Here is a 19,089-nt window from a genome sequence, read left to right as displayed (position 1 = left end):
CTGTCTCCCTTGAGAGCACCCAGCACTGCCTGGTGCAGGGAAAGCACTTAAGCACCCCCTCCCCCATCTCCATCACCTGGGGTCCCTTGAGCCCTTTGGCTTCTCTCTGTTGCCTTGCCCCCCCGCCAGAGCCAGCATCTGTGGAGAGGGCTAGCATGGAACCTTAGCCATGTTTCTGGATCTGCTTCCTCCCAGACGGAGGGGAGGGTTGTGGGGAAAGGGATATCAGGGGTGTGGGCAGAGGCCTGACCACAACCCTTTCCCAAATTCCCTTCTTGCATTTCACAAACCAAAAAAGGGAAATCTTTGGATTTGGGGAGGGGAGAAGGGGAAGAGAAATAGGCCATTTCCTCCCGTGTTCTGGGGAGAGAGAAGTTAGAGGCCCCCCAGACCTAGCTGAGCCCTCCCCTCCCCAACCTCCCTTCAACTTCTCCACTCTGCTCCTTCAAAGCAAGGGTTCCCCCAGAGACAGAAGTCAAGCCGTTCCCTCTGTTTTATTTTTATTTTTTGACACAGGGTCTACTGCCCAAGCTGGCCTCAAACTAGCTGATGACCTAACGTTTCTGTTTCTCTGGCCCTTACTCTCCGAATCCTGGGGAGGTAGGCATGGATCGCCATGATGGGTTTACCTGGCGCCTAGAACACAGAGGCTTCGGGCATGGTAGGCAGCACATTACCAAACACGTTACAAACCCGGCCCCAAGCAGTTCCTTCTGAAGGGGCAAAACCTAAAGAGTTTTAAGAAAGGGGAGACGGGGGTTTCCTAATCATTCTAGACAATTAGTGAATCATATTCAAATGAGACTCAGAATGCAAACTTGACTCGGGTGGGAGGGCCTCCAGCCTGGCAGAGAGGAAGCCCTTCATCTTTTGGAACCCCCCCTATCCTGCCTGGAGTTAGACGGGCTGGCCAGGCAGGGGCAGGGCAGGATAGGACCAATTTCAAACCAGAACAGTGGGGCTAGAACTATTTATAAGTTTTCCAGGAAAAATACTCGTACACACAAAGCCACAGCCCCTCCTGCCCTCCCCCACTCAGCTTCGTCCTCTGCAGCCCTGGGTTGGGAAGTAGTTGTGACCGGAACTCCCTTTTCCCCAAGCCCCCCAACCCCACCCCCAGTCATAGCTCCATTCTCCTCCTCATAGGCAAGTTCATCCTCACTTCGGAAAAAGACTATCAAGGACAGGACCAAGTGGAAGGGTCCCCTCTTTCCCAGGAGCCAGCCCTACACACTGCCGGCAGGAGTCTGTCTCTACAGCTAGGCCTGACGGGCAAACCAGGCCCTGAGCGTGTCCTCCAGGGTTCAGCGAGGTAACAAAACACAATTGTTTTGCTGCTGGGTGCCAACGCTGACAGCAGCTCTAAGGTACGGCACCTCACCCCACAAGAATGGCTCTGATACATCTCTAATTTTATACTCCGCAAAACCCCAAATTCTGCCCCAGCTCCCAGAGGCCACATGTCAGCTGGGAATGGCTAACGGACAAGATCAATCAGACAATAGAAGCCCAACAAGCTGGGCACAAGAAAAAGATGTAGGGGCTCTGCCCCATACCCCAGAGCTTCTGAGGTACACATTTATTCATTCGTCCAATCACTCATCCAATCATTCATTCATGCAGGATTTCCCATGCCCGGGATAGCTGAGGGACCCATCAAGAACCAGGACTGTAACTGGGCCTTCCATGGAAACAGAGAGTAGGTGAAAGGCCAGGGGGCAGCCCAGGCCTACAGGAAGAAGGGGGCCAACCCATGAGGAAGGAAGAAAACAGGAAGAGGAAGAAGAGAGCCTGCCTTGGTCACAGCCAGACCATAGGAGTATCTGGACGGTACAACAGTAACTGTCTATAGAGGACCAAAGGGGCACCAAGGGGACCCCCCAGCTTGGAAATCACCTATGTACAAGCCCAGCTTGGCACGGGGCTTTCCCCACCCTCACCTTGGCAGCTGCCCCCCCCCACCTACTCTCCACCATGCACAATTCAGTCATAATTAGAGGAAGGGGGTGGGGGGGTGAGCGGAGAAGCAGACAGACCAACAGCAAGTAAGGGGTGGGCTCCACCAGTGCCCACTCATTGCCTCAGTCCAGCCCCAACCCCAGCCCGCTACACTCTGAATCCTAGGGCACAGTGCCAATAGAACTAGATGCTACCAGTCCCCTCCCATCATCCCTCTCCGGGGACCCAAGCTGCAGGGAAGCCAGGAACACCCCCTCCTACCTCAGGATATCCTTTTGGCTCTGACCCCAGACCAGGCCTGAGTCAGACTGTTCCCTGCCCCACAACTCCACACCCTAGGACCCCCCAGGAACTTCCTACTCTACAGGGAGCCCCTCAGTCCAGCAAGAATCAGGGGGAATCTCTTCCCTCCTCCAATGCTAGCCAGCAGAGAAGCCCACATTAGGTGGGAAAATCTGGTCACTGAGCTCTTGGATCTCCCCTTCTTGCTCAACCAGAGAGAGGCTCGGGTGGCTGTGTGCAGAACCAAGTGGCCATAAAACACCAGGGACCCAGTGGCCCAGAGTCCTGTATATTCCAACTTGGATCCTAAGAAGCCGCAAACTTCCCAGGGAGGAAGGAAGGAGAGAGAGGAAGGCAAGGGTCTATGAAGTGAGGTCTGAAGAAGCAGAAGGACCCAGACTGAAGGGATGCGGCTACTAAATCAGTCTCACACAATCATGGCCACAAGTCAGTCTTCCCAACACAGTCTGAGTAGGTGGCTGTGACTGCTTCCCACAGACAGAAGTCTGAGGGCCCTAAGGGACCTGAGTTGTCAGAGACCACACACACAGACTCAGCTTGAAAGGGCCCCCTAGTCGGGCCTCCCAAGTGCCCCCCCTCCCAATTGTGGGCCTTGAGGGGAGGGGCAGGTCCCTCCCCACAAAAACCAGGGGTAGTGCCTACGGCGGCCATCACCATGGCAACCAACAACAAACATCCCAGGAACCACAGTGGGACAGGAAGTGATAGGCACGTGACAGGAAGACATTTTTTTTCTCGCTGTTAGGGGGGTGCTGACAGGAGAGTTTGCAGCCCTTGGGGAATCAGCTGTCGTTCCCCAACATTCCCCCACCTGGAGCTGGAGAGAAGAGGGATCAGATGGGAGGGTGGCCACTCCCCACCACTGTGTGCACGGTCAGTTCATTTACAGGGCTCACAGAGCCCTCCTCCTCCACCTGCCACTCAAGGTTACCTCCCTCCTCCTCCCCCCTCCTCTCCACTTCCTGCCGTGACTGGAGATCAGAGAACTCCGTGCCACAGCTTCCCCTTCTCAAGTCTCGATTCCTGTGGGGCAAGGGACAGAAGGGCTGGGGACCTGCAGTAGGGCCCAAAGGGCAGATGCTCCCGGGGGAGGGGCCGGGAGGGGCCACCTCATAGGTATCTACTCACAGGCACACAATGAGTAGGTCACCGTGACACACTGAGGCTGCCTGACCTTAGACAACTTTTTGGGGAAGAGGGAGCCAGGACCAGAGGACCTAACCCTTGTACCTCACTCACACGGGTCTCCTGGTCCTGAGCCTACGGGTTCGTTTTGGTTTTCTGCTGGCCTCCAAGCAGGCAAATTCCCAAACGTCCAGCCCCCACCACCACTCCCCTGCCCTTTGTGCTGAGGAATCCCCGCTCCCCGCTCCAAGGTGCCCGCCCAGACGAGGGCACCTTGGCTGAGGTGAGGGGAATGGAACCTCCCTCCACTCCCCTCCCCTTCTCTGCAGATGTCCCAGGCTATATTTAGCTCAAACCGGGCGGCCAGCCAGCCCCAGACTCCCCACCGGCCGAGAGCTGAGCTCCCAGTTTTTATGCAATTAAAACATTAAGAGAACCACCCCATCTGCCCCCATGTACGTACACACACACACACACACACACACACACACACACACACACACACACACGCTCACTCCTGTCAAGAGCTCTAAGAACTTGAAGGAGGGCTGCCTAACTGTACAGCAGCCAATGATAGGGCATAAAGGGGTCCCTCAGGCAGGATAGGTGCATAGGTGCATCTGGGCTCAGATTAGGTTGACACTGGGAGGTGGGGGGATGGGCTTCCCTAGTTCCAACCTGAAAGAGGTATCCAGTTGAGGCCGGGGGGCTGACTGCAGAAATTCCACCTGTCATTTTGCAGCCCCTCAGTGGCCAGCTCCAGTTACAAGGCTGGGGCTGGCAACAGGTGCTGGCCATGCTGGCAGCAGCCTAATCCCCCCATCAGCGCCTGGGACAGTATCTGGAGCCTGGAGGTCCAGCAGGGGGCTTTGGGGGGGGAGATGCTAAATGGAAGGAGGTATCTCAGGGCAGTCTCGAACCTCTGCAGGAGGCAGCCCCTTTATTGATGGAAGAAGCCGGGAAGCCAGGCAAAACCTACAACACCTATTTCATCCTCCTTACCATGCCAGGCTGGGCGGGCGGACCAGAGTGTGGGAGGTCTGTCTGCCTGCCTGCCTGCCTGCCTGCCTGCCTCTTCCTCCTCCTTAGTAAATTCCTGGAACAAGGGAGGTTCCAGTTGCAAAGAGAGGAGAAGGCAGGCGGTCCCAGCTTTTTTTTGGGGGGGGATCCAAGGAGGGGTGTGAGGACCAGGGAGGGAGGCAAGAGTCAGACAAGAGCCAGACGAAGCAAGAGACACCCACACCCAAACCAGACTAGGGACACACACACACACACCCACACTGACATATTCTCACACTCCGGGCCAGGTCCCCTCATGCCGCCCACCCTGCAGGGACACCCAGACACCCTCAACCGATCTTGCCAATTCCCAGAACACCTCCTGAACACACAAGGAGATCCAGACCCTGCCCTGCCCCCACAGCCCACAGAAAGCGTGTGGGCTCCAGACAGCAGCAGGAGGGTGGAGGAAACATAGGAGGAAAGACAGCAGGCGTCAGCTAGGATGTGTAGCCAAAGCCTCTGCAAGCTGGGGGTATCAGTGGCCACATTTCTTTCCCAAGACTTGGTAAGTCAAGACAACCTTGGTCATCTTGCCAGAGGCTCTTGCCACAGCCTCTCACACTCCTAAAACCACCACCACCAGACAGGGGTGGGGTGCTGGGAGTGAATTATTGTACTTACTTGCAAAGGGATAGGATTACCTTCCTCAGCCGCCCATCACCCTGCATCCCAGCAGAACTCCCCAGCAGACCCTTCCGAGGGCTCAGCTCACCGTGGCCCCTACAATTGAGAAAGGATCCTTCCCTGCTCAAGCATCCCAGGGGTCAGGGATCACGCCCTGCCTGCATTATCACCCAACTCTGAAGACCATTCATCTAAAAACCTCAGAGCTTTTGAACAGAGTCACCTGGTAAGAAAAATCCCAGAAGGCAGGAGCCAGCTTCGGAGAGCAAATGGTTAACAGAAGAATCTGTGTCAATGTCCCCCAAGCAGACCTGAAGGCCACTCAAGTGTCCTCACCACCCCCCCTCACTACACGGGCTGACAGGAACAACGTCATGGCATGTGTGGGTGACTGTGCCCATCAGAGGAGGCACAGGGTGATCAGGATGAGCTCCAGCTAGCTTCCTGCCAGGTTGCCACATGGTCAGGAGTAGGAGGTGAACTAAGAAAGGGACCCCAGGGTGGCAGCAGGTGCATTCAGGGTCAGGAGTGGGGTGGGGGGAGATGGAGAGAAAGATAGTAGGGCAATGCTAATTCCCAGCCCAGGGGCTTCTCAGAACTGCCACCAGTTTCTCTCTGTCCTCTGCATATACCACAGGTTCACACCCTCCACCGTCATAGGCTCCCAAGGGCCCACTTGAGTCTGACCCCACTGACCTCTCTGCTTCATGGCCCAGACTCCCAGGCAGTACTGATGTGCCAGCCCCTCCCAGAGTACAGTCTTCCACAGAAATGAACCCTGTGACTCCACATCCCCCTATTCTTCAGGACGAAGAGCTACATGTATAACTCCAAAACCTCTTCTTATCCGACAACCCCCCCCCCAACACACTCTTCTCCACCCCTCCTAGGGGAAGCCCCAAGGCTCCAGGCCACCCCTACTCCAATCTGGGGCCTTCCTCAGCTTCAACTCCATACAAAACCCTGGAGGAGTTGGAGGAGTTGAGGGGTCTGAGCCCTAATTTCCTCGCAGCACATCAGAGTCCTTACTGGATAATTCCCACCGACCCAGGCTCAAGTTCTGCCCTGTGAAGCAGGAGAAAAAGGGTGACAAGCCTCAGCCCTGCCTGTGCCCAGGGTGGTGAGGTGATCAGGAACAGAACTAAGAGTTGGGTAAAGAGCAACGGGAAACGATTCTGTTGGAGAACACGCACACATACATGTGCACACGGTCCAAGGCAGAAGGTAGCAGTCTGGCTGCAGACTCAGAAGCTGGCACCAGGTAAGGAGCAGGGGGTACCATCTCTTACATGCCAACGTGCTGGGCACCCTATCCAAGACGAGATGAATAGTGGTGGGGGAGGGCAAGAAACTTCTCAAGACAGTTTGTTGTTGTTGTTGCTTTTTAAATTATTTCCATATGACTTAACCCCCACCCCCAGCCTAGCACACTGGGGGATCTGACCCCCTTTCCCACGAACAGTAATACAGCAGGGCAGTGCCCAGAGAGAAAAGGAGACACAGTTAAACTGATCTGCCAACCACCCCTCAACATACACACATCTGGCTAGCAGCTTCCAAGCCTCGTGGGTGGCACTAAATCCCAGACATCCTCAGTGAAGCAAGGTCGGCCAGTCTATTCTGTCCTTCCCTCACCCCAAAAGGCTTCCACAACCCCCAAGTAACACAAGACTCAGGCGCGTCTCACTCAACTGCTCTGGCTCCCGCACCCAATTCTGACGGCTCCCCCACACTCCGACCGAGACACCAGCTGAGCGGGCCCCGCCCCCCCAGCCAGTTCCCTCTGGTGGGGGTGGGCCCCTGGCTGATTCTCCCCAAACCACAGGGCGGCTCAGGTAACAGGAGAAAGAGTAGGAGGGGGCTAGTCCGTTGGGCATCTGATCTCTCCCCAAACAGGTTTCAAGAAGTCTTTTTGTTTGGTTTGGTTTTGGAGAGAAAAGAGTTCCCAGCAGTGGATCTGCCACGGCTGGAGCGCCGGGGACACGCGCGGCAGACGGCCGCAGAAGCCTCAAGGCTGTGCGCGCGAAGACGCGGCGTAGACGGGGCTCCCCAACCCCGGACACGCCAGCGGCAGGCTGGGAAGTCCAGGAAACCCCAGGTCCCCGTCGAAACCGCCCGGCACCCAGTCCCCGCCCGCAGCTCCGGTCCAGAGCGGGCCACCGGGCCCCGATGTGTGAGAGAGCCGAGGGTTCCCCAGAGTTCCAGGGGAGAGATTACCTCGAAGCGAGGGGATGCAACCCGTCTGCGCGTCTGCGGGCACAGGGTCTGCCCCAAGCAGGCGCCGCGGCGCTGCCGGGCGTCAGGGGTTTGGGGTCCTCGGAGAGGAGCCGTCCGGGGGGCCGCAGCTCAGGGGCGCGGGGCGACGGCAGCGGCCATGGCGAGTCACGTGCAGAGGCTGAAACTTTACCCGGAGCCCTAGACTGGGGGGGCGGAGGGTATGGAGCTGGGGTGGGAGGGAGGCCCCCCTGCCGCAGGTCCGCCCCTGTACGCCACGGGCCAATCACTAACCGGGGGCGGGTTCTCAAGCTCACACCCGCCCCTCTCTCCTTAATAGACCCAGGGAAGGGCGAGTCTTAAAGGAGACGCTTCCAGCTGGTGGCTGGACCGTGGGAATCTGGGAGAATCCCTCCCTCAACACGCCAGAAAGAGATTGAGAGCGAGAAGGGGTGTGTGTGAAGTTCAGAGAAAAAAATAAAAATACGACTCGGCGGAGAAAGAACCTCAGGGTGCGGTATCCTACACACACTCCCTTCTCCCCCCCCCCCCGCCACACGCCCACACTCAGGGACACACACACACACATCACACACACTTACTAAACCTGGGAAGAAAGGATGGTGTAATGTGGAGAACGCACTGACTCCTGCCCCAGCTGTCAAGTCTCTGTCTCTCCTAATCACAATCCTCCGGGGTCAGCTGAAACTGAAAGCTATCTGACCTTGAGCTAAACACTTCGCTCCTCTGGACTTCAATATTTTCTCGTCTGCAAAATCCCGGAGTACAAAGAGAAGACCGCCTTCCCCATAAGAACATCTCTCGTCTTTCCCAAACACCTCTCCGACTTGAGTGGATGAGAGGAAATTTCTAGCCCAACTGAATCCCTCCGAGTAGCTATAAGTATGGTCACCCCAAGTCAGGTCTTGGGACGGCCAGGAGTCCCCCCCCATTCTAGAACACTCCCACTTGAGGGCCGAGGGCAGTTCATGGATGTTCCAGGAGGACAGGATCTGAATCACACTCCACATCTGCAGACCTCGATCCCCAACTGTCACAACCCCCCTCCCGGCCAGCCAGGGAGGTTAACGTCTCCACCTTCAGCACTGCACTGGAGGAGGGTGGGTCCACCGTGCAGTGCCTCCCTCACCGAGTTCCTGGGCAGAGAAGTGGCAAGTGCCCCCCACAGGACATCCCACTGGAAAGGGAAGTGCCACACACCCAGGCCTCCACCCTAGAGACGCTCAGTCTAATCCTGTGTCCGGATTTTCAGACTAGGAACAGGAGGTCCGAGGCCCACATAGCATTTTGTCCACGGTTGCATGAGTGTCTGAACCGGGTCTAGAACTGGAGTATCTGCTTGTCTCTCTCTGGCTCTGCTCTGGCGGCCTTGGAAGGTAGCACAGGTCAGGTCCGTGGGACACTCTGCCTAGAGGTCGGACGCAAGGGAAAACTCGGCAAAGCGGTGCAGCGCTTCCCCAGACCCTCGCCGCCCGCTGGGCTAGAGCAGTCTCCCGCTCCTGTCTGGATTTCCGCCGGTGCGAACCACCCGCCCAGCCCCTTTCTCCCGCCCCGCCCCGATCTGTCCCGTCCAGATCCATCCACAAACATGCGCTCAGCAGGCAAGAATGCGTCAATGGCTCCCAGATGTGGAGGCCGACGCTTAACCCATTCCCTTCCACGCACCCCCTCCGGTGCCCTCACCAAGCCTTTCGGCCAGAGTCTCACCATCATCAGGAGCCTTCAAACAAGTGAGGAACCTTGGCTAAGAGGGTGGCCTAGGGTCAGTCTACCTCTAATTCCCATAGCCTCCTCCTAGCCTAGATCTTACCAGGTAGGTGCATGCATAGAATTACACTGCCTCCCACACGGACAGCACACCTGCCAGCAAGTGGTTTCAGGTACACTTTTTCCTCTCTTTTTTTTTCTCTTTCTTTCCTTCTTTTCTTTCTTTCTTTCTTTCTTTCTTTCTTTCTTTCTTTCTTTCTTTCTTTCTTTCTTGTTGAGACAGGGGATTCTCTGTGTAGTCCTGGCTGTACTGGTACTTGCTCAGTAGACATGGCTGGCTTTGAACTCACAGAGATCTGCCTGCCTCTGCCTTTTGAGTGGTGGGATTAACGGTGTGTGCCCAGGGGGTCCATTCTTCTTGTACACACTTCAGGCTTACCTGCCAGCCTATGAGAATGTTCTTGTACACACACCCTGGAACAAATGCACAACCTCACATATTCATGGTGTGACTATGTACACCTCATATATATGCACACCCAGCACACCCAGCACACACACACACACACACACACACACACACACACACACACACACACACACACACAAAGCCATGATGGAGAGTGGAGTGTGCTTCCGAATTGATGCAGCTGTAGGTCCATATGGGGATGAAAGAGAAAAGCCCATGCTCACACAAACCACTTCCTACAGGAGTCAGACACAAGATGGGACACACACCCTACACACTCTGGGAAACTTCCTTCATGCCCGGGGCACCACGGGTCCAAAGTCCAGGCCTACCCAAGCATGACTGCAGGATCGGAAGAGGTCCCTAGGTTGGGGGCCAGGAGTCATGAGTCCACAGCAGTGGCTGTGTTGGTCTGAAAACGGGGCTTTCACACCCTTCAAACAGGGACCCTGTTTCAGGAACAGAATACTCAGAATACAGCAAGAGGCTAGCAGAAGAGAAGGGCCCCAGGGCGCTCCTAGGGCCTCCACTATCCCTGCAAGCAGGAGACAGTCTGTGGGGGTTGGGGGAAGCACTGGTTTCCCAAGACAAGAAGTCAGTCCCTCACTGGGTTCAGACAGGTAATAACTGTCCAGTGACAGCTCCTAGTCCTCAAAGGAGTGACAACTTGAGCAACTCCTTAAAAAGAGCACCGAGCCAGGTGTGGTTGCCCACACTGTACCCTCTAACACCAGTACTTGAGAAGCTGCAGCAGGAGCACCGTTTGAGTTCAAGGCCAGTTTAGGCTATGTAGTCATGGCTACGGAGTAAGACCTTGTTTCAAAACAGACTGACCAAAGAACAGCATCAAGTCCGGTGTGGTACATATATATAATCTCGGCATCTAGCACTCCGGAAGCGGAAGCAGGGGGATTAGATGTTTGAGAACAGCCTAACAGACAGGAGGGAGAGAGAGACGGCACAGCACACACACATCCAAGCACTAAGCAGGATCTGAAGTAGGCATGGGGGAAGAATGTCTCTCTCAGACCACCTGAAGGTGGGCGAGGTGAGAGGGAGGTGCCTGGTAGAACCAGCCTCAACTTCCTCCTCCCCAGCCTCCAGATTATGTATCTCCCAGGTATACTTCCCACAGTCACCTTTTACGTCTCAGTCTAACAGGGGTCCTGTTTCCTTTTTTTTTTTTTTTTTTTTTTGGTTCTTTTTTTTGGAGCTGGGGACCGAACCCAGGGCCTTGGGCTTCCTAGGCAAGCGCTCTACCACTGAGCTAAATCCCCAACCCCCTGTTTCCATTTTTATAGGATAGAAAACTGAGGCTCAAAAAGAAATTGTCAGGCTGGAGAGATGGCTCAGTGGTTAAGAGCACTGACTGCTCTTCCAGAGGTCCTGAGTTCAAATCCCAGCAAACCATCTCACAAACCATCTGTCATGGGGTCCGATGCCCTCTTCTGGTGTGTGTGAAAACAGTGACAGTGTACTCACATACATAAAATAAGTAAATCTTTTTTAAGAAAAGAAAGAAATTAACCAACTGGATGTAGTGGTTCATGCTTATAGTCCCCAGGCCTTGGGAGACTGAAGCAGGGGGGATGGCCATGAGCTCTAGAACTTACATAGTAAGTTCCAGGCCAGTCCTGGCTACAGAATAAGAACCTATCTCAAACAAAACAATTGCTTTGCCAAGGTCTTACGGTTTGTCGATGCAGACGTGGGATTCGAACTCACAGCTGTCTGCCCCACACTCCCCCACTTCCTCCTCCAAATCAAACATATCCCACTCTATTCTCAAGCCTGCTACCTCTTCCTTTACCTCCACAGGGTATGTGGGGGAAGCAGCACGCTTGCCTGGCTCTGCAGGTTTATGGGTAGGGCTAGGAGATGAAAGAGATGAGAGAGGACACTGGGGGCTACACGTGTAACCCGCCACCCTAACCCTAGCATGATGCCCACCTACCGGCCGGGTGACTCAGCTGCATCCGGGGAAGATGCCAGGGCAGTGACTCACCTACCGAGAAGAGCTGAGTCTGGTACTTTGCCAGCCCCGGGACAGAAGCGACTTAGTCACTACCAGGGCTGTGCTGCCCAGCAGGCACGGTCTAAGGATCAGGGACAGAGGCCAGCAAAGTCCTCCCTGGTTACATGCGCCCCCTGGTGAAGGCAGGCTTCAGCATCCAGGATTGAACTGTGGCTCTGCTGGCCCCTGTCCTCCCACTACTGCCCAGCTCCATGACACCAGCTCTGCTCTAGTGCCAGCAAGTTTAGTGAGACCCTCAGGCTGGGCTGCACTGCCCCCTTGCAGCCAGCTCCCCCTGCCCCCCTCCCGTCATCACTCACCACCTACCCTCTGATTTAACCCCACCTCCTCCTGCCACCCAAGTTGTACCCAGCTATGAGTCTCCTTTAAACATGTCCTGGCAGCACTCCTGCCCCCACAGCCCCTCTCACCGTACACACACACACACACACACACACACACACACACACACACACACTCCTGCCAGCAGCTGCTGAAGTTGTCGAGCAGGAGGGAAATCATGAGGGTGGGGCTGGGGATTGAGTTACCAAAGCCAATGGGGTGGGCTGTCACCCAATCCCCCATCTCCCTCACCCATTTCCCTCACCCACCTGCCTCCCTCCCTACCTCTGGCTGGCAGCCTGCTCTCCCTTGAGCCCCTCCACCCCACTCCACCCAAAGTAGGAAATAAATGTTCAAGGGTACTTGTCATGCAAAGACCAGCCCAGTTTATGTGTAAGAAAGAGAAGGCGAGAGAGATGGAGACAGCCGGAGCTACAGAGCTCCCTGATCAGTGTCTGGGCTACAACTACTAGGTGTGTCTATGCCTGCTGTGTTGAGAGACTGGAAGGCTGGGAGTAGCTCATGGGTCCCAGTGGAGTTGGTGGAGCCCAAAGGGAGTTGACAGGTTGAACAGCCTCAATCCATTTACGCTATTGATTTCTTACACGGTGCAGCAGGCTTGATGGGGGGCATGATAAATCAGGACCCCAGAGATGGGGGGGACTGGGGAGGGGGGAGGGGCTCCTGCACCATAATTTGTGGCCCTCTTAGAGCTGCTGGGTGAGGAGGTGGCCAGCCAGGAAACAGGAGGGGCTGACTGACAGAGGGTAAGGTTGGGAAAGGAGGTGTTGGATTAAGGTCCCCATCTGCAACAACTCCTTCCAGGGCTGGCAACACAGAGAGGTTCCGGAACAACTCTAGGGGGCACCATTCGCCTTACAATTCCATGAATGGCTTTCTCGGCGCCTATACAACGTGGAGTCCCCCAGGGAGATGGAATGCCAGTGGAATCCCCAGAGATGGCTTCTTGGCTATTCTCTACCATCCCCTGCTCCTAGGACTCAGACAACCCCACCCCCTAATCTGAGACCTCTGCTAATTGCACTGGCTCCTTACTATGCTGTGGGGGCAATGGCATAGCATGGGTTCTGGGCATGGCAGGAATGAGCTCAGGATGGGTTCTGGGGAGTCTAAGGATATGTGTCCTTGTCACCCATCTGTCCTCAACTCATCTTGCAACTGTGGACAAAAATCCCTGGCCCTCTCTAGGTCTCCGAAATGAAACAGCTGGACGAGATGTCCCTTCCGAAAGGTGGCTCCAAGCCCCACAGCTCGCCAGCCTGGAGTGTGTTGGAAGCTGTCCAGCGTTTCCATTCACACCAGTGGCCACAGGCCGCCCAAACAAACCAAGCTGGGGTTTACAGAGACCCTGCACAGACAAGCAGGGAGGGAAACAGCCCTCCCTCACGTCCCTGGTCTGAGGTTCTCCTTGCTGCAAACCAGTGAAGGAAGTACAAACCGTGTGGTAGAGACCAGAGAAGTGTGGTATAAGCCACCTGGGCTCCAGGCCCAGCATAGCCAGCCACTGGTTGAGAGTCCTAGGGTAAAACACATCCCTCTCTGGTTCCCATCAGTGATGGGAAGGGCTTGTCTAGGTGGCAAAAGTTCCTTCCAGGTCCAAGGGATATTGGACAGAGAAACCTAAGGGGTCCTCAGAGCTATTCTGCTCTGAGCTGAGTTAAGCCCCTCTCAGCAAGCTTGTTACCCTGGCTGACATACTTCCTTGTTCTCTACTGCCCCTGGCCTCTCCTCACTTCTCAGTCTGTCTTTTTACCCTCACCTTGGCCAGCCCCTCGGCCTGCCCGTGCTTTTCTGCACGTCTCTCCTGCCAGGGGACAGACCAACTAAAAATAGTCCCCACAGCCTTTCTCGCCCACAGCTGCCCAAAGAGCAGGAAATAAGGGGGGCAGGGAGGCCTGTGCCCTGCCCTCACCCACCAACTCTCAGCTCAGAACGGTGTCCAGCACTGCAGTCTGGGGCTAGTGCCAACTTGGCCATCTCTGGGGCATCCACACCCCTTCCCTAGAGGGGACGGCCTGCTCATAAGTGCTTACAATCACAGTTGCCCCTGTCCTGTGGGAGAAGAAGAAAGGAGGTCATTGGTCTAGAAGGAATCCTTCCCAATGTCTGACAAATCAATGCCAACCACATTGTGGGCACTGAGAAGGGAAGGCCTGGCTCTACCCACTGGCTTTTGAGGGCATAGGGAATTGGCATTGGTAAAGCGTGTGCTAGTTTCCTTTATCCTAGCTTGACTAGAGGGGAAACAAGCTGGGACTCCAGCCCCAATTATGCTAACCCTCTGCTCTCCGAAAGACACACGGCTCGGATATAAGGGTTTCAATAGGCACCCTCTCAGATACTATAGCCAAAACAGCAACAGAAGGTGTCGGATACCCATATAGAAAGCCAGAAGCCTGGGGGCAGACCCAGGCTGGCTGTGTCCACCAAGCTGGGTAAGCACTGCCTGCAAGCTGAATCAGAGGTCATGAGAGAAGTCAGCTCTCACTGGTGCCACAGGCTACCTACACACAGTACCTGCTCCCCATCCCATCTGCAATTCCTGGCACCGCCCAGCCCTAGGGAAAGGCCTTCTCCAAAGAGACTGCAGGAAAGCAGTTCAGAAACTCTCTGGAGGCCAGCAGGGGAGCCCTGTACAGTGAAGCAGGCGGGAAACCCAGGCATCCTGGCCTCCAGCCCAGAGAGTAAATGAGAAAAATATCTTTGAGGGAAAGAGAGGAAACAGACTTGATAGGAATACACACAGACACAGACACACACATAGACACACACAGACATACACACTCATACACACAGACATACACACACAGACACACATACTCACATACACAGAGACACACGCGCACACACTTACACACAGACACACGCACACTCACACAGACACACACAGTCATACACGCACACTCACACTTACACACACAGACACACACACTCACACAGACACACACACTCACACACACAGACATAGACACTCACACATACACACACATACACACACAATCACACAGACACACACACACTCACACACACACAGACATACACACTTACACTCACACTCACAGACACACACAGACACATACACACAGACATACACACTCACACAGACACACACACATACACACACAATCACACAGACACACACACAGACACACAGACACACACACACAGACACACACACACACACACACACACACACACACACACACTGCCCCTGCAGCTCTCCCGAGAAGCGAATACTACTTTGAACAGAAGGAAAGAGCAAGAAGGTGAAGCCATGGGAATGGGGAGACAGCCTGGCCCCTACATCTCCTCATCAGAGTAGTAAGGTGCCTGCATTTTAAGACCAAGGATCATTCAGGGCCTCAGGCGTGAGAGCTACCCCAACCTCTAGTCCTTAGTCCCTAGGGGTTCATCCCGGGCTCCCTCTGGCTCCCCTTTCCTGGGACTAAGCCAGGAGTGCGCAAGCCCAAGGTGCTGGTGCTCTTGGAGTCAGGGCAGTGTCAGGGGCAGCTCTCACACCATCCTCCCCACTGGCTTCCCTCCGCCTGCTCTCAGCCAGCACACATATCTCAGCTGTCCAATCCGATTAGGGCTCCTGCCCAGTGAGCCGGACAAGGAGGCCACTGGGCAGGGAAGAGACAGACAAGGACGCAGACGGGGATGGAGAAAGGAAGGTGGGGAAGAGGCTCCTGGGCTAAGCTGTGTGGCCTCTGAGGAAAAGGGGAATCTGGTGCCCAGATCTGTGCCTTGTGCCAGGCATCCTGGTGGCAGGGAAAGCTGTTGTTCTCAGGAAGTTCTGCATCCCTAAATTAGGCTCCTGCGTCCCCTGGGCAGTGGTGGAGGGAGACGGAAGGCAGGGAATCTGACCCAGATTTAAGGAGGGTTCCCATCCTGGAACTCTGCGGTCATGACTGGAGTTTACACATTATCTCCAGGGACCTTGTATGGCAGGGTCACAGTCAGGTAAGCCAAGGCTGCTGTGCTTGGCAGTTTTACAAATGAAGAAACTGAGGCTTCGCTGAGGAGAAGGCTATCGATGCCATTTGGTGAAGTCTCTCAAATTTGGGCCTTTGACTCAAAGTCTGTGGTTCCTACCCAGCACTCCACTCTTTTTGTATTGGAGCAGAACTAAGTCTAGAATCCATTCCATGGCTGACTGACCCTTTCCTCCAAAGCCAACCATCAGGGGGACCTTGGGAAACACGAGGGAGGATAGAGTACACACAGAACTAGTTTCCAAATAGGTACATGTCACCCACCCTCACAACGTCTATCCACAGAGCTAAACTATCTCCCTCCCCATCCGGCTACCCCTGGGGCAAGATACACACCTGGCTACTACCAGTTATTCAGACAAGCCACCGGCCCTTCATGGAAACCCACCAAACCATAATGAGATGCCCCCTGAGCTTCAGCAAACAGAGCCTATCAGCCTACCACAGGAGAGGAGAATCAGCCAAGGTAAACAGAAGGTGCTCTCCCAGAGAGCCTGCAGGAGAGCTGGGGACCTCCCAGCTCTAGGGTAACACCAGGAGCCCAAGGCTCTGAAAGCCAAGGAGTGCAGGGAGCTGGCATAGCTGATCAGCCTTCCAGATCTGGTCCACACCCCCTTCCCCAGCCATCTGGACTGAGCCTGATCTGGCTTGGGCCTCCCTGGGATCTCTCCCTTTGGATACACACAGTAACCTCTATCCAAAAACGTATAGGTCTTACAACCACATGGTCTACACACGGGCACTCAAAGGAAGGGGCTTCTGCACTAAGCGCGGAGGTGTTGGCGGGGATGAGAGTTCTAAGCTGAAAGGACTTTCCCTAGAGAACAAGGTCAGCAAACACTGGAACCTCCGCCACCTTTCTGCAAAGCCCTTGGGCACCCAAGGGTATCATGCACCTGGAAGGAGACCTGGGCTCCTTAGATAGGGAGGGAGGCAAAGTCCTGAGCTCCAGGCTGGGAAGCCACGAGGAAGCATGGGAGAGAAATCCCTCAGGGAGAGTACGGTCACCTTCATGCCCCTCACCACTTTTTCAGTCAGGCTACCTTCGGTCTAGGTGAGATGGGGGTGGAGGGCTTGGGGCAATACTGCAAAAGAGGGTGCAAGGGCGTGGGGCCTGGGCAGACCTCCCCCACTTTCCACTCTTAGCTAGAGAATGCGGACCGCCTGAGGGGGGCGAATTGCACAAGGGCGCTCCGGGGGTCGAGGGCTCCGAGGTTTCCAACGCCCCAGGGTTCCCAGGCTCCCACCTCCCTGGACTGTGAGCAATGGGGGAGGAGGGATGGGGAAAGCCTGAACTGCCGAAGAAGGAAGCGGCCGGATCAGAAGCCGGGAGGCCCCAGAGAAAGGAGACCTAGGGAGAATTGGGAGGGGGCGTGCACCATCTTACCTGCTCAGGTGTGTGCCGGCAGGGGGGCGATGGGGTTCCCAGGAGAACCGGGGAAGCCCTCTCAGCTCGATTCAGGATTCCCCCCTGCTTCTGGGTTAGGCTGCTGCAAGAGGCACGGTTCCCGTTGGGTCCTAAAGCCCACTGTTCAGGTTGTAGGCTCACCCTGCCCTCTTACTACCAGCCCCCACTTGGTTAGCCGGTGCAGCGCTGAGGACTGAAGGAGGAAAAAGGAATCCACTGTTAGCAAGATAGAGGGTCGGAGACACGGGCAGGGTCCAGGAGCCGTATCAGGTCCCAAGACACACGCCACAGGACAAATGGCCATTTTCTTTTTGCTTTTCCTGAGCCTATGGATTTGGTCTTAAGTCATAGGGGTGTTACTCTCTAACACTCCCATTGGGCTATCAAGAACGTAGGGAAAGCAATTTTCCGTTCAGACAAACAAACACCTACTTTTCTCCTTTTTTTCAGACTATAGTAGTCTGTTCATCCCACCTCTTTACCTCTTAAGTGCCTAAGAGGTTATCCCAGGGGAAACCCTTGGTCTTCAGAAGAGAGCCGGATGGAATCTCAATGCGGCTGGAGACTATGACCTCAGCCTGTTAGACTGAGGCGTACTTGGGACCTTGTGGTGTGGACTCGTGTGTAAGAGAGCCTGGGCAGGTAGATTAGGGAGAAGGGAAGGCTTTGGATATATCCAGTACTTGAGATGGCAGTTAGCAGGGGATGCCAAAGACACAGAACCTTGGTGTCCAGCAGGGTCCTGGATCTTGAACCTTCATTACCGTAGGGATACGTTAAAGTCCATTTCCTGTTCTAGGGCAGAGGTGTCTCTAAACACAGTAGATAACTTCAAGGTCACTGGCTTTGTAGTAGAGGGTGACCAGCTTTTCTCAAAGGTTGCCCTTTCTCTGGTCACCTTGAAAGAAAAATTGAGGCGTGGTGGGCCAGATGGGCCGAGGAGTCTGCAGAGTGCTGGACTGAGAGCATTTTGTAAACAGTGTTGCATACTATTTCTAGCAACAGAGGCAGGGCTGGGGTGGAGGGTGTCATGAGCATGAAGGGCCAGAAGACCAGAGTATATTGAGGGAAGGAGAGGAACGTGGCTTCTCCTTAGAAGGGGAGAAGGCAAGGGCAGCGCCTCCAGCCCTCACAGTCTTGCAGGAAGAACTGGAAGGAGCTAGACAGCTTGTATGGAAGCCCCAGGGTGGAGTCTGTAGGGTGAGCTCAGGTCAAGCCTTTCACCCTAATGTGCCTCAGTTCTCTCCCAGCTGTTAAACAGGACTCCGGATTCTTCCCAGGCAGTTAATGAGTGTTTACCAAAGGGCTTGGAGCTCCTCAGATCTCAGCTGGGCCGCCACTACAGTTATAAAGCTCCAGTAAGAACCGAGTGTTATTTGGGGAGGGGAGGAGCAGGGGAAAGAGAAGCGGACCTAGTCTCTCACAAGCTGAGGATGAAACCCAGCTCCGGGAGGAGCCCAGGCCCGGCTGCCACAGGATATCCTTGTACCCAGGAATGGAGGTCACCCTCCCCCTCCACCTAACCACCACTGAACGCGGGCCTCCAGCTCGCTGTAGGCAGAACCCAGCCGGGCAGCTGGCCTTCATTAACTCCAGCTTTTTCGCCCCCCACTGTGAACCCACAGCTTCTACAGGCCTAGGCTACAGGGGGCTGCCCTAGTCTGACCTTGCAGCTGATACTGGGGTGGGGGGTACCACAGCAAAGGCCAAGTTACCAGCCGAAAAGAAAGTCAAGCGAGACTCCTTTTTTTTCCCACTGGGAGCAAGCAGAGAGGAAAGGAGTGTGGGGGTGAGAGGGTGGAGGTGGGGGAATTTAGGGCAAACA

General features: G+C 55.2%; 1 protein-coding gene and 1 long non-coding RNA gene across 13 annotated transcripts in view; one reads left to right on the top strand and one right to left on the bottom strand.

Annotated features, from left to right (window-relative positions):
• The window catches only part of Rara (retinoic acid receptor, alpha), a 44,592-nt gene extending 27,262 nt beyond the window's left edge, over window positions 1-17,330 (bottom strand). The window contains exons 1-2 of one of the 6 annotated variants that reach the window (XM_063268424.1): window positions 2,221-2,344; window positions 630-728 (exon numbers count right to left, since the gene is read on the bottom strand). The gene's annotated coding sequence lies outside the window, so the exon portion shown is untranslated. Of the gene's footprint in view, window positions 1-629; window positions 729-2,220; window positions 2,360-3,073; window positions 3,350-7,290; window positions 7,635-17,243 lie in introns of those variants that run through there. The other 5 variants (XM_063268421.1, XM_017597011.3, XM_063268422.1 and 2 more) reach the window with 5 other exon arrangements.
• Window positions 2,999-7,758, top strand: LOC134480867 (uncharacterized). 7 transcript variants are annotated; one of them, XR_010055790.1, is made up of 3 exons: window positions 2,999-3,135; window positions 5,126-7,246; window positions 7,628-7,758. It is a non-coding gene; the product is annotated as an uncharacterized LOC134480867 (long non-coding RNA). The 7 variants fall into 7 exon arrangements; XR_010055794.1 differs by lacking the exon at window positions 7,628-7,758 and having other exon boundaries at window positions 5,126-5,299; window positions 6,086-7,295; XR_010055792.1 differs by lacking the exon at window positions 7,628-7,758 and having other exon boundaries at window positions 5,126-5,299; window positions 5,383-7,295.
• Window positions 17,331-19,089: the final 1,759 nt, after the last annotated feature.

The sequence above is a fragment of the Rattus norvegicus genome, chromosome 10 (assembly GCF_036323735.1).
Source record: "Rattus norvegicus strain BN/NHsdMcwi chromosome 10, GRCr8, whole genome shotgun sequence".
NCBI lineage: Eukaryota > Metazoa > Chordata > Mammalia > Rodentia > Muridae > Rattus > Rattus norvegicus.
Note: the sequence above shows the minus strand (reverse complement) of the source record. Positions and strands in the feature narration are given on the sequence as shown.